Raw genomic sequence first — 14960 nt, 5'->3', positions numbered from 1 at the left:
TAGCCAAGATGAAAGATGACTAGCTCAAAAGAACAGAAGCAGTATGACTTGCACTTCTATAACGCCTTCTCTAAAATAGGTGGTTAGGTTTCTAGTTAAGCGCCTATCATAGGAAGAAATGTAGTGAAGAAGGGATAGAGTCCTTTGCTTCAACTGCAACAAGCATTTCACCCCTAGCCATAGGTGTCACACCCTACAAATATTTTTGATTGAAGAAGGAGAAGACGATGAGGGTGAAACTAATGGCCATGGACTCAAATTTAGGAAAATAACTAAAGAGTTAAAGCATGAAGTAGGAGGAGAGCAAGCATAAATCACTCTCTATGTTTTTCAAGTTGGAAGGGGCCTCATACCATAAAATTGCAAGCATTCATTGGCAAACAACCTGTTACTGCGCTGGTTGATATTGGCTCGAGCCATAACTTTGTAAGTTACAGAGTTGCTCGCCACTTTCATTTACCAATTACTTCTACCAAGAAATTCAATGTGAAGATTGTTGATGGAGGACAACTTTCTTGCCAAAAGAAATATGAAGCAGTATATTGGGAGATCCAAGGTTTTTGTTTTGCGATCACATTATTTTCTCTCCCATTACAAGGACTGGATGTAGTCTTGGGTATATAGTGGCTAGTGGAGTTGTGACCAGTCTTGTGTGATTGGCGCAACATGACTATGAGATTTAACTAGCAAGGAGAGCCAAGGGAATTGCATGGCCAGAAGGATTCTTTTTCTACAAAGATTATTATATAGCCTCTCGAAAAAGAAATTGAAGATGGAAAGGCCTTATTAGCAGTAGTGGTCAAGGAAATTGAAGATAGCGAAGGAAGAGGTGCTTAGGTGTCGTTGGCACGAGTAGGCTCTTAGAAAATTTTGCTGTAATTTTTGAAGAATTGCAATCCTTACCTCCTTACAAAGAAGTGGACTACTAAATCCCACTTAAAGAAGGAGTCTCAATTGTCAATATGCGCCCTTATAGGTACGCACACTTTTAGAAGAATGAGATTGAATGCTAAGTATCTAAGATGCTGGAAAACAGGACCATTCATCTTAATCATGGTCTTTTTTCCTCGCTAATTTCACTAGTTAAAAAAATGGTTCATATATTTCTGTACAAATTATAGAGCATTAAGTGAAGCTACGATCAAGGATCGTGATTAATACTTAAAAGTGTATTGTTATTAAGGCTTTATATCATCATATTGTACTTTTAGTATCATTAAATTTCCTAACTTAAGCATGTTTTTATAATAACAAGTTTGATAATATAGATAGCTTTAATTTGTGGTAAATGCTCATTTTAAATACAGGAATATCTCACAATTCAAAAGATTGATTGATGTGATTGACTATTGAAAGTGAAAAGATAAAGAAAAGGTTAAGGTTAGAGAAGAGATGTTAAATCAAACTGGAACACCATTCAGTCATTTGATCATATCTAGAGTTGTGTGTATGCTTGGTTTTTTGTTTTGGAAATTGAAGACATTGGCCTACAACTTTCATAAAGAGTGGAAGACCTAAATTTGCCATTTTTAAATTCAAAGCTTGGCCATAAAAGAGAAGTCAGAATCTGTCCTACAATTCAGCCCAATCATTGCTCAGAATTTTAACCATAGCTAGAGTTTTAGAAGGCAACATAATGTCAAATTTGATGGGTGGAAAGATAAGATAATTTCCAACAACTTTCATAAAGACCACCCACTCAAGTTCTAATGTTAGTAATGACATTTCATCTAGATAAGAGCTTGAGGGCTATCCACCACGTCTACTAGAAGCACTACTCAGTCTTTGAGCCATATCTCGAGCTTTAGTGATCCAAATGCTCTAAAATGTTGTTGGTAAAAAGGAAATGATTTCCAACAACTTTCACAAAGAACTCTTTGGCAAATTCTTATTACATCAATGTCATTTCATCTAGCCAAAATGCTTGAGTGTTGTTGTCTACCAAGTTTACTAAATCAATAGCTGGCCACTACATCAATAATCAATTACCAAATGAATAGTTCCGAATTTTAACCTATAAAATAAGGCATTTGTCATTCATTAAAGCATCTTGGTTTTAGATCAAGATCATTTTCTTGTTTTCTCTTTTTGTAATGTTCAAATTTTATTTCATGTATTATTTTCATTAATCTCTTGTTTATACTTTTCATTTCCTTTAATACTCTTAGTTAACTTATATGATAATTATGTTTTTATCTTGTTTATTTATGTTCTTCTTCTTCATTGTGTCTAACTAAGTTAATTATGTCAAGGTGAAAAGGTTTTACTAATGATGTTAGAATATGTATAATATAAACTCAACATGGACTTCAATGTTTATATCCAAGAAAGTTTGTTATTAATATGTCTTATCTATTTATCGTCCTAATTCTTAATACCTTGCTTGTTAAATGATTAATCTAGATTTGTGTTGTTTAACACTTGGTACAATAAATGCTTGATCCTTCATAGTCTTCGGCCGACATCATTGTTATGAGAGGAACTTGATTTATTGTTAACATAAGTTAGCACTATGAATTCCTGACAATATTTAAAAGTATGATGTTGCTAAAATAAGATAATTAATATGATCATGTTAAAAATTTATAATGAACTATTAAGGATAAATCATCCGATTGGAACCTCATTTGTATGTGGTTTCTAGTTGAGTAATAAAAAGACTTTATACTATATTTATTTCTAATACCATTAGTGGATTATCTAACCTTGATATCTGTTTTTATCATTGTTTAATCCTTACATTATTCTCACATCTCAAAGATCTCTATATTTATTTCTAATACCATTAGTCTTTGTTAAATTATATATATTATTTATAATTTATATAGTTGACCTCCCTATGGATTGACCTCGGTCTTGCCGGGTTATTTATTACTTTGATACTCCTGCACTTGGGATGAGACATCAACCTTTTAATCATGTCAAATCGCTTTCCTATATTAACGGTGGATGATATGATTGATGAGTTACATGGTGCCAAGTATTTTACAAAGTTAGATCTTCAAGCCGGATATCATCAACTTTGAGTTCAACTTGATGAGGTGCACAAGAAGACTTTTCAAACTCATAATGGGCATTATGAGTATTTGGTAGGGGTGATTATTTTTGGTTCGGTTCGGTTTTTACCTAAAAAATAACTAAACTGATTTTTTCAAAAAAAATCGAAACCGATTCAAATTAACTGGTTTCGGTTCGGTTATTTTAGAGCAAAAACCATAACCCAACCGATTGACTCAGTTTTGTCCAGTTTAGCTCGGTTTTTTTTGGTTTGGCTGGTTTTTTTTTTTCTAGTTCGGCTTAGTTATTAATTTTGGTTCGATTTGGTTTTTAGGTTTCAGATTTATGAAACTGAAACAAAACCGAACTGGTTGGTTTTTGAAATATTCTAATCGGTTTAATTAGTTTTTTTTCATGATTCTGTTTTTTCAGTTATTTTTTTTGTTTTCTCGGTTTAATCAGTTTTTCGATTTTTTTACTCACTTCTTGTATTTGGTCATGCCTTTTGGATTGTGCAATGTGCCATCGTCATTCCAAGAAACAATGAATGCCTTTTTTAAGTCATTATTGCATAAGTTTGTTCTTGTATTCTTCGATGATATTTTGATATATAGTCGTTTGTGGGAAGTGCATTTAAAGCACATTAGAGTTGTCTATAAAATTTTGCAAAGCCAACATTTTTTTTTAAATGCTCCAGGTGTGCATTCAGGCAAGTTAAGGTGGAATATTTAGGGCATTTTATTTCTCATGAAGGAGTACAAGTAAATGAAAGCAAAATTGCAACTATGAAGAATTGGCCAAGGCTTGATAATATCACCAAGTTACAAGGACTCTTGGGACTCACTAGGTACTATCGTAAGTTCGTGCATACTTATAGTATTATTGTATCCCCACTAACACAATATTGAAGAAAGGAGAATTTTAGTGGGATGAGAAGCCAAAAAAGGCATTTAAAGAGCTAAAAGTCGCCATGACCACAACCCCGGTGTTAACTATTCATAATTTCAATTAAATCTTTGCAATTGAAATCGATGCTTTAAACACAAGAATAATGTTGTTTATCCTCAATAACATCAACCAATAGCATATTTAAGTGAGCCTTGGGATTAAGAAAGAAAGCTTGGCCTATTTATTCCAAAGAGATGTTGGCAATTATCGAAGCAATTCGTTGTTGGAGGCCTTACCTTCTGGGAAAAAAATTTCAAGTTTTGACTAACCAAGGTAGCTTACATTTCTTCCTTGAACAACGAGTTTCTACTCCAGAATAACAAAAATAATGATTAAGTTGCTTGGTTATGAGTATGGAATAATATACAAGTCTGACAAGGAGAATAATGTTGTAGATTCATTGTTTAGAGAAAGTGGGTTACCAACCATTTGGGCTATTTGTAAGCCTTAATTCAATGTGTCGGCTGAAAGGAGAAGGCCAACATTTGAAAGTCCAGGCACGCTTAAGATTTCAGCATTAGACGTGGAACTGGGTTTCGATAATGATTTGTGGGTTGCCAGCAACAAGGTTTTCATCAATGATTTATGATTATGCAGTAGTCTATGGGTGCTGAAGATTTCAACATCTGTGGTGGAACTGGGTTTTCGTGATGATTTCTAGGTCCGTAACGACTTTTTTTTCGTCAATGATTTCTGTTTCTGCATTAGTTTATGCGCGTTTAAGATCTCAACATCAGTTGTGGAAATGGGTTCTTATGATGATTTATGGGTCGACAACGACTCTGTTTTTGTCAATGATTTCTAATTATGAGTTACTTTACGCGCGCTGAACATTTCAACACCGCTATCGAACTGTGTTTTGTTGATGATTTTTGAGTCAGCAGCGACTCAGTTTTCATCAGTGATTTCTGATTCTACAGTAGTCGATGCACCTAAAGATTTCAGCATCAGTTGTGGAAATGGGTTCCTGTGATGATTTCTGGGTCAGCAGCGACTCCATTTTCGTTAATGATTTCTGATTATGAGTTACTCTACACGCGTTGAACATTTCAGCGTCGCTGTCGAACTGTGTTCCGTTGATGATTTTTGAGTTGGCAGTGACTCAGTTTTCATCAGTGATTTCTGATTCTACAGTAGTCGATGCGTGTTGAAGATTTCAGCATTAGCCGTACAACTAGGTTCCGGTGATGATTTTTGTGTCAGCAACGACGCGGTTTTTGTCATTGATTTCTTATTCTGCGTTAGTCAATTTGCGTCAGCATCAGCTCTGAAACTGGGTTCTGGTGATTATTTCTGGGTCGGCACTGACTTAGTTTTCATCAATGATTTATGATTCTGCATTAGTCTATGTGCACTGAAGATTTCAGCGTCACCCTTGAATAGAGTTTCGGTGATGATTTATGGGTTTGCAATGACTTAGTTTTCATCAATGATTTTTTATTCTGCATTAGTCCAGGTGCGCTTAATATTTCAGCGTTAGCCGTGAAATTGGGTTCCGATGATGATTTATGGGTCGGCACCAACTCAGTTTTCGTCACTGAGTCTCGATTCTGCATTAGTCTATGTGGCCTGAAGATTTCAGTGTTAGCCGTACAACTAGGTTCTGGTGATGATTTCTAGGTCGACAGCGATTCAGTTGTTGTCAATGATTTCTGATTCTACGGTAGTCTACGCACGCTGAACATTTCAGTGTCATCGTCGAACTGGATTCCGGTGATGATTTTTGGGTCAGCAGCAACCCAATTTTCGTCAATGATTTCTGACTCTGCATTATTCTATGCGTGCTTAAGATTTCAACATCAGCCATAGAACAAGGTTGTTGTGTTGATTTATGTGAGATTAATCTCGTTAGAAAGCTAAGACATGAGACTACAAGTTCTCTAAAGGGAGGAGAACCTAGTTTTGCCTCCAAGATAGTCAAAATTGCTCATTAACTAATTAGTCATATTGTCTTCCATAATCAGTCACGACTCAGTCTTAGTTGGTAACCCATAACTAGAGTTCTACATCTCTAAATTGAGCAAGACCAATTTCCTTGGTTAGCTAACATTCAAATCTACAATTTCTATGAGAAACTCGATTCTAATCCCCTCATCCTCCTACTTGAAATCTCATCGAAAGTTAGGAGACAAGTCTGTCCAGATTCGTATCCCCCTCCCCTTCACACAATACTTTCATAAACTACATACCACACACATGAATGAACTTAATCTCAACAATAAGTAGTTTTTCCCCAATTTATGACTAAGAACCCTTACCTATGATTCAATATCAAGGCATCAATTCTTTATCGAATTACAAAATGAATTTTTTTAAGATCATGTTTAGAATACCTTACTCGGTACAAATTAAGATTTTGATCTTCAACCAGTAGAAGATTTTCAACTCCCTCCTTTCTTTTCTTCTTGTTCAATTTCTTGGTAATCCTTTGCTCTCAAGTGTTTATCCCATCTATAAGCTTTTAATCTTGGATGGGTCTTGAAATTTTTGTGTTTCTCTCTTGATTTCTCAAGAATGGGTATAAAACTCCCTATCTTCTGTCCTTATGGTTCCTATAGATTATTTTTTTGGTGAGGAGAGAGTATTTATACTCTATATTTTTCCTTATTTGCATTTAGACCCCCCCTTTTCCTTTAAGTGTATTATTCTCTTCAATTAAATCCAACCCTCAACAGTACCAGGTTTATTATAATGTCTCGAATTACTTCACCCAGAAATTTTTATTCAAGAATTTATGTTTTTATTTAACCATATGCACGAGTTTCTTCACTTTTACTTATTTATTATATATATATAATTTTTTTTTATCCCAGGGTTTACATTCTCCCTTCCTAATAGAAATTTCATCCTCGAAATTTAGGTGATGTACCTGAGTTTATAAAAAAGTCGGGGAATTTTCATCTCATTTCTGATTCTCTCTCCCATGTTTCTTCCTCAATTTTTTGTGAGCTTTGCCATAAGACTCTGATGATGGGAACTTTCTTATTACGAAGTTCTTTCTTGCCCCAATTGAGTATCTTTATCGATCTTACCTCAAGCATTAAGTCTTCTTTTACCTCCACTAGCACTTGAGGTAACACTCTCGAAGGGTCTACATCGACTTTTCGCAACAAAGAAACATGGAACACATTGTGAACCTTAGCCAACTAGGCGGGCAAGTTTATTTCATATGCTACAGGTCCGATACGTTTTCGTATTTCAAATGGTCCAATGAACATCGGAGCTAACTTCCCCTTCATACCGAATCTCAGCATGTGCTTTCATGGAGCTGCCTTCATAAATACTTTATCTCCAGGACAAAATTCAAGTGGTCTTCTTCGAATATCCGCATACTTCTTCTGTCTATCCTGAGCCACCTTTATTTGATCCTTAATAATCCTCACCTTTTTTGTAGTGATTTGTACTAATTCTGCTCCATACAACTTTCTATCCCCAACTTCTTCCTAACACAAAGGTGTCCTACACTTTCTGCCATAAAGAGCTTCAAATGGGGCCATTCCAATTGTTGCCTGATAGCTGTTGTTATACGTGAATTCTACTAGTGATAGGTGCTCCTCCTAGTTTCCACCAAATTCCAAGGCACATCCCTTAGTAAATCCTCTAAGATCTGAATAATTCTCTCAGATTGGCCATCAGTTCGCAGATGAAAGGCAGTACTGATACTCAAATTTGTTCCTAAGGCACGTTATATGCTTGGTTAGAGACGAGAAATAAATCTTGGGTCTCGGTCTGAAACAATTGATATTGGGACTCTATGAAGCCTTACAACTTCATTCACATAAATCTTAGCCAACTTGTCAACTGGATTTGTCATCTTTATTGGTAGGAAAAGGGTTGACTTAGTCGATCCACAATGACCCAAATTGCATCATTTCCCCTCTTTCCTCTGGGTAGTCTTGACACAAAGTCCATTGTGATCATCTCTCACTTCCTTTCAGGGATTGGTAATGGTTGTAACAGCCTTGCCGGTTTTCAGTGTTCTACTTTTACATGGTGGTAAATACTATGATTTGCCACGTAACCAGACACTTCTTTTCTCATATTTGGCCATAGTAGTACTGGTTCATATCTTGGTACATCTTAGCTCAATCATTGTTTCCTCATTCCAGGTCGTTGGTCCACCCCTAATCACCTTGTCTTTACGGCTGAGAGCATCTGCGACTACATTCGCTTTTCCTGGATGGTAATCTATAATACAATCATAGTCTTTAATTAACTCTACCCATCTCCATTGTCGCATATTCAACTCCTTTTGCGACATTAGATATTTAAGGCTCCTATGATCCATGAAAATTTGGACTCGGGATCTGTATAAGTAGTGCCTTCATACTCGTCAAGCAAAAACTACTGCTGCCAATTTTAAGTCATGAACTGGGTAGTTGACTTCATGAGTCTTCAGTTGTCTCGATGTATAGGCAACTACTTTTCCATGCTGCATTAGAACACAACCCAGTCCTTTTCTTGAGGCATCACTATAGACTACAAAACCTTCTGTTCTGGATGGAAGGATTAATACGGGGGCAATAGTAAGCCTTCTCTTCAATTCTTAAAAGCTCTCATCGCACTCCTTTGACCACTCCCATCTTATGTTCTTCCTTGTGAGTCAAGTTAATGGAGTTGCTATCGTTGGAAACCCTTTGATAAATCTTCTATAATACCTTGCCAATCCAAGAAAACTATGAATTTCAATTATTGTAGTAGGCCTTTCCCATCTCAAAACTGCTTCCATCTTTTGAGGGTCCACAAAAATACCTTTTGAAAACACTACATGCCCTAAAAAGGTAACTTCTTGTAACCAGAAGTCACATTTATCGAACTTGGCATACAACTAGCAGCTCCTCAAAGTTTGTAGTGTCTGTCTCAAGTGTTGTTCATGCTCTTCATAGGATTTGGAGTAAACCAAGATGTCATCGATGAATAGGACAACAAACTTATGAAAGTATGGTTGGAATACTCGGTTCATTAAATCCATAAAAAGTGTTGGAGCATTAGTTAATCCAAAAGGTAGCTCCAAGAACTCAAAGTGTCCGTAGCGAGTTCTGAAGGCAATTTTCGGCACATCTTGCCCCTTTATTCGCATTTGGTAGTATCCTGATCTTAAATCAATCTTTGAGAATACTTTGGCACCCTTTAACTGATTGAACAAATCATTTATCTGTGGAAGTGGATATCTGTTATTTACCGTCACTTTATTCAGCTGGCGGTAATCTATGCAAAGCCTTAATGTTCCATTTTTCTTCTTCACAAATAATACAGGTGCCCCCCAAGGTGAGTTGCTTGGTCATATGAACCCCTTGTCTAAAAGCTTTTGCAATTGAATTTTCAACTCATCCAATTCTTTTGGGGCCATTCTATATGGTGGTTGGGCTATAGGAGACACCCCGAGCAATATATCTATGGTGACTCGACTTCTCTTTCTAAGGGTAGTTCTGGCAATTCTTCCAGAAATACATTCGGAAATTCCCTCATAATTGGAATGTTAGACATTCGTATTTTACCCTTTTCTGAATTTATAATATAGGTAAGGTATGCTGTACAACCTTTCTTTAGTAGTTTTCTCACAACCATACCCGAGATCATATTTGTAAAGTTGGAAATTTTCTCCCCTTTAAAGACCATTGTTTCACCCTTAGCCCCTTGAAAGGTTACTATTTTTGTAAAGCAGTCTAGATGAGCCTTATTTTTTCCCAACCAATTTATACCTATAATGATATCAAAATCACTAAATTCTAGGGGTATTAAATCTACTTTTTGTTCACACCCATTCATGTTAATTCCCACCCCTTCAAATACAACATTTGTTTCCACAGTTTCAACCAAAGGTGTCCCAATAATAAATCCTTTCTCTACCCTTTTTGTTTCCTTACTCAATTTGGTTACATTTTTATTTGCTATAAAAGAGTGAGTGGCACCAAAATCAAACAAAACATGCATTTGATAGTCATTCAGTTGCAGCATACCTGCCACCACATCTGATGCTGCTCTAACATCCTCCTGGGTCATATGGAAAACCCTTCCTTGATCCCTTTTATTTTGCACTCTGTGTCTTCCCCTATTTGAGTTAGCTCTTGATTGAGTCGACCTTCCTGGTCTGTTTACTATGATAGACTGTTGATGACTCAGACTTTGTTACCTATGTCTTTGAGATAGTTTGAGACAGTTCAGTTGAGGAGGGCTACAGAAACCCTGTCTAAAATCGAGTTAATTGCTAACTTGCCAACACTAAAATCTATTAAAGATGTTAGATCATTCTTAGGACATGTTGGTTTTTACAGAAGGTTCATCAAAGATTTTAGTGTAATATCTAAACCATTATATAATTTTCTAACAAAGGAAAATGTTTTCGAATGGACTGAACAATGTTAAAAAGCCTTTGTTAAACTTAAAAACTTGCTTACTTCTGCTCGTGTCATTCAACCTCTTGATTGGTCATTACCTTTTGAAATAATGTGTGACGCTAGTGATTATGCCGTGGGTGCTGTCTTGAGAAAAAGAAAAGATAAGAAACTTTATGTAATTTACTATGCAAGTATAACTTTAAATAATACTCAAATGAATTACACTACCACTGAAAAAGAATTACTTGCAGTAGTATTTGCATGTGACAAGTTCAAATCTTATCTTGTTGGCTCACCTGTTGTCGTTTTTACTGATCATACAGCATTGAAATATCTTCTCTCTAAGAAAGATTCTAAGGCTAGATTGATGCGGTGGATTTTGTTACTTCAAGAATTTGATATCACAATCAAAGACAAGGAAGGCACCGGAAATGTTGTCACAGATCATATATCAAGATTGACAATCGATTCGAGATCTGACATTACACCAATCGATGACTACTTTCCTGATGAATCTTTATTTTTTGTCTTTACAATGTATTGGTTTGCTAATATTATTAATTTTCTTGTTTCAGGACATTTGCCAGCTCATTAGAGTACCCAAGACAAAAGAAAGTTATTCAACGAAGTGAAGAACTTTTATTGGGATGACCCTTATTTATTCAAATATTATCCTGATCAAATATTTCGAAGATGCATTCCTGACAATGAGGTAAGTAGTGTCATTAAATTTTGTCGTTTTAAGGCATTTGGGGGTCATTTCTCATCAAGAAAGACAACTGCAAAAATCTTACAAAGTGGATTTTACTGGCCCACAATGTTCAAGGACTCACATGCATTCTGCAAGACTTGTGAAAATTGTCAAAAGTTGAGATCTATATCAAAATGTCATATGATGCCTTTAAATCCTATTCTTGTCATTAAGAACTTTGACTGTTGGGGTATAGATTTCATGGTTTCATTTCCTCCATCATTTGATTTCTTGTACATATCAGTCGCAGTAGACTATGTTTCAAAATGGATAGAGGCAATTCCAAGTTGAAACAATGATCACAAAACAGTGCTAAAGTTTTTGAAAGAAAATATTTTAAGTCGATTTGGAATCCCTTGAGCCATGATAAGTGATGGTGGAACACATTTCTGCAACTAGTCATTTGAGTCTTTAATGAAGAAATATGGAATCACATACTGATCCGAACCTCGTGATCACGTGGTCACGCAACCCACAATCAAGACTGAGATCTGATCTCGGAAAGCCGAAATAGGTCTGATAGGAGTGTGACACAATGGAAACCTGCCCTAAGGCACCAACACTATTGGAATGAGTAGAATGACACCACGAAGCCAGTTAATCTTCGATAAGTCAGATTCAATTCGTTCAAGAACTGAAGAATGCAAGAATCACTCTCACACGTTAAAATTGAAAAATTCAGAATAATAATCATCAAAAGCTGTCAAAATTTTGGCCTACATGAGTTTAAATAGTTCTTGAAAAGTTAACCCTAATGGACCCCTTATATGGACTTATATGAGGTCCACTCAAAATTGGCCCAAAACCCTAAAATGAAAAGCCCATAACTTAATCCAAACAAGCCTTGGATCCTACCTTAAAACAAAGTATTAATTAAGCCCAAACAAGCCTTGGGCTATAGCTAACAAAATAAAATAAAACCCCTAATATTAAATCCATGTTCTGCCATGAGAAGAAGAGAATGAACTAAAATAATACAGAACTGATTGAAGGCTTATTTATAGCCTTACATGTAGCCCCTTAATCCTAGAAACAAAAAGAAAAGGTAGCCACCATGTTGTTTCCAAGTTGTAGTAGGATTCTTGTGTTTCCTTTGCTGTCCTCATCTCATGGCCCAAATAAGGTTGTATTGGACCCCTCTTGCACATGGATAAGATGTACTAGGATCTCCTCTTGATACTCCAATGGACCTTCCAATTCTGACTTGGTGGAAACCTTCAAAACCAATGCATTCAATGCGTCTTTCAATGTCTTTGTCTTGGACCGAGTCATTGGTCCATTTGGAACATGTAATGGGTCCTTAGTGGTGTTTCTGGGCTGGTCCGCATCATCCCCTCTCTCCTCAAAAGGATTCGACCTCAAATCAAAATCTGTGTCAAACAACGTAAGATCAGCAACATTAAAGGTAACACTAACACTATACCTACCTGGAAGGTCAATTTTGTATGCGTTGTCATTGATTCTCTCTAAAACCTGAAATGGACCATCACCACGAGGCTGTAATTTTGATTTCCTTTAGGTAGGAAATCGTTCCTTACGCATGTGCACCCAAACCTAATCACTAGGTTGGAAAACAACCAGTTTACGTCCCTTATTTGATTTAGAAGCCTAAAGTCTGTTCTTTTTTCTCTATTTGTAGTCGAACTCCCTCATGGAGTTCTCTCACCATCTTTGCCTTCTGTTTACCATCTAAACTTACCCTTTCTTCAAAACGTAAATGAATTAAGTCTATAGGAGTTAGTGGATTAAAACCATAAACAATTTCAAAAGGAGAAAAAGTAGTAGTCGAATGCACAGTTCTATTATAAGCAAACTCAACAAAAGGCAAACATTCTTCCCAACTTTTCAAATTCTTTTGAATTACAACACGTAAAAGTTGGGATAATGTTCTATTCACTACCTCAGTTTGTCCATCTGTTTGAGGATGACATGTTATCGAAAATAAGAGTTTAGTTCCCAACTTTCCCCATAAGGTCTTCTAAAAGTAACTAAGGAACTTAATATCACGATCTGACACTATACTCTTAGGAATGCCATGCAAACGTACAATCTCCCTAAAGAACAAGTCTGCGATATGAGATGCATCATCTGTTTTATGGTATGCAATGAAATGTGCCATTTTAGAAAACCTATCAACCATAACAAAAATAGAGTCTCTACCTTTCTTTGACCTAGGTAAACCTAAAACAAAGTCCATAGAGATATCTACCCAAGGTTCAGTAGGCACAGGTAATGGTGTATATAGTCCATGTGGTTGTACTCTAGATTTTGCCTTTCTATAAGCAATGCACTGTTCACAAATTCGTTGCACATCTCTTTTCATCTTTGGCCAATAGAAATGCTCATGCAATACATCCAAGGTTTTTGCGACCCCAAAGTGACCCATTAAACCACCCCCATATGCTTCACGAATAAGAAATTCACACAAAGAACTAGCAGGAACACCCAATCTATTCTCTTTGAACAAATAACCATCCATCAAATAAAACTTACCAAAAGCTGAATGTCCACATGCATTATAAATCTCAGCAAAGTCAGAATCATTATCATACAATTCTTTCACATATTCAAAACCTAACAGTCTAGTATTCATGGTGTGTAAAAAAACATACCTGCGCAAGAGTGCATCAGCTACGATGTTCTCTTTCCCTTGCTTATACTTGATTACGTAAGGAAAAGTTTCAATGAATTCAACCCATTTTGCATGCCTCCTATTCAACTTACCTTGTCCTTTCAGATGTTTCAAGGACTCATGATTCGAATGGATTACGAACTCTTTTGGCCACAAGTAATGCTGCCATGTCTCAAGTGCTCTTACCAAAGCATAGAGTTCTTTGTCGTAAGTGGGATAGTTCAAGGTCGCTCCACTTAACTTCTCACTGAAATACACAATAGGTCTCCGATCCTGCATCAAAACAGCACCTATTCCTATTTTAGACGCATCACATTCTATTTTAAATGCTTTCATAAAGTCAGGTAAAACCAAAACAGGTGCATAACATAATTTGTCTTTCAAAAAAACAAAAGCCAACTCTTGTTCCTCCCCCCATCTAAACCCAACTGACTTTTTAACAACTTCATTCAAGGGCGCAGCTATTGTGCTGAAATCTTTCACAAAACGCCTGTAAAAACTAGCTAACCCATGAAAACTCCTTACCTCACTTACCGATTTGGGTGTAGGTCAATCCCGGATGGCCTTAACTTTCTCCTCATCTATCTCGATACCCTGTGCAGTTACAACATAGCCAAGAAACACAATTTTCTCCATGCAAAAGGCACACTTTTTAAGATTAGCATACAATTTCTCACTACGCAACACACTAAGTACATTACGCAAATGATCAAGATGCTCAGTTAAGTTCTTGCTATATATCAAAATGTCATCAAAATACACAACCACAAACTTACCTATGAATGCACGCAACACATGATTCATTAAACGCATAAACGTACTAGGTGCATTTGTAAGTCCAAACGGCGTTACTAACCATTCATACAAACCATGCTTAGTCTTAAATGCTGTTTTCCACTCATCACCTTCTTTCATCCTAATTTGATGGTACCCACTTTTCAAGTCAATTTTAGAGAAAATACAGGATCCATGTAACTCATCTAATATGACATCAAGCCTAGGAATGAGATGTCTATACTTTACCGTTATGTTGTTGATGGCTCGGCAATCAACACACATCCTCCATATTCCATCCTTCTTTGGCACAAGTAGCACAGGTACAGCACACGGGCTCATACTCTCACGAATGTAGCCCTTTTCCATCAGCTCATCAACTTGCCTTTGAAGCTCCTTCGTCTCCTCGGGATTGCTTCTATAAGCTGGTCGGTTAGGAATGGAAGCTCCGGGTACGAAATCAATCTGATGCTCTATCCCCCTTAATGGTGGTAATCCTCTAGGAGTATCGTCGGGGAAC

The sequence above is a fragment of the Populus alba genome, chromosome 13 (assembly GCF_005239225.2).
Source record: "Populus alba chromosome 13, ASM523922v2, whole genome shotgun sequence".
Taxonomy (NCBI): Eukaryota; Viridiplantae; Streptophyta; class Magnoliopsida; order Malpighiales; family Salicaceae; genus Populus; species Populus alba.
Note: the sequence above shows the minus strand (reverse complement) of the source record.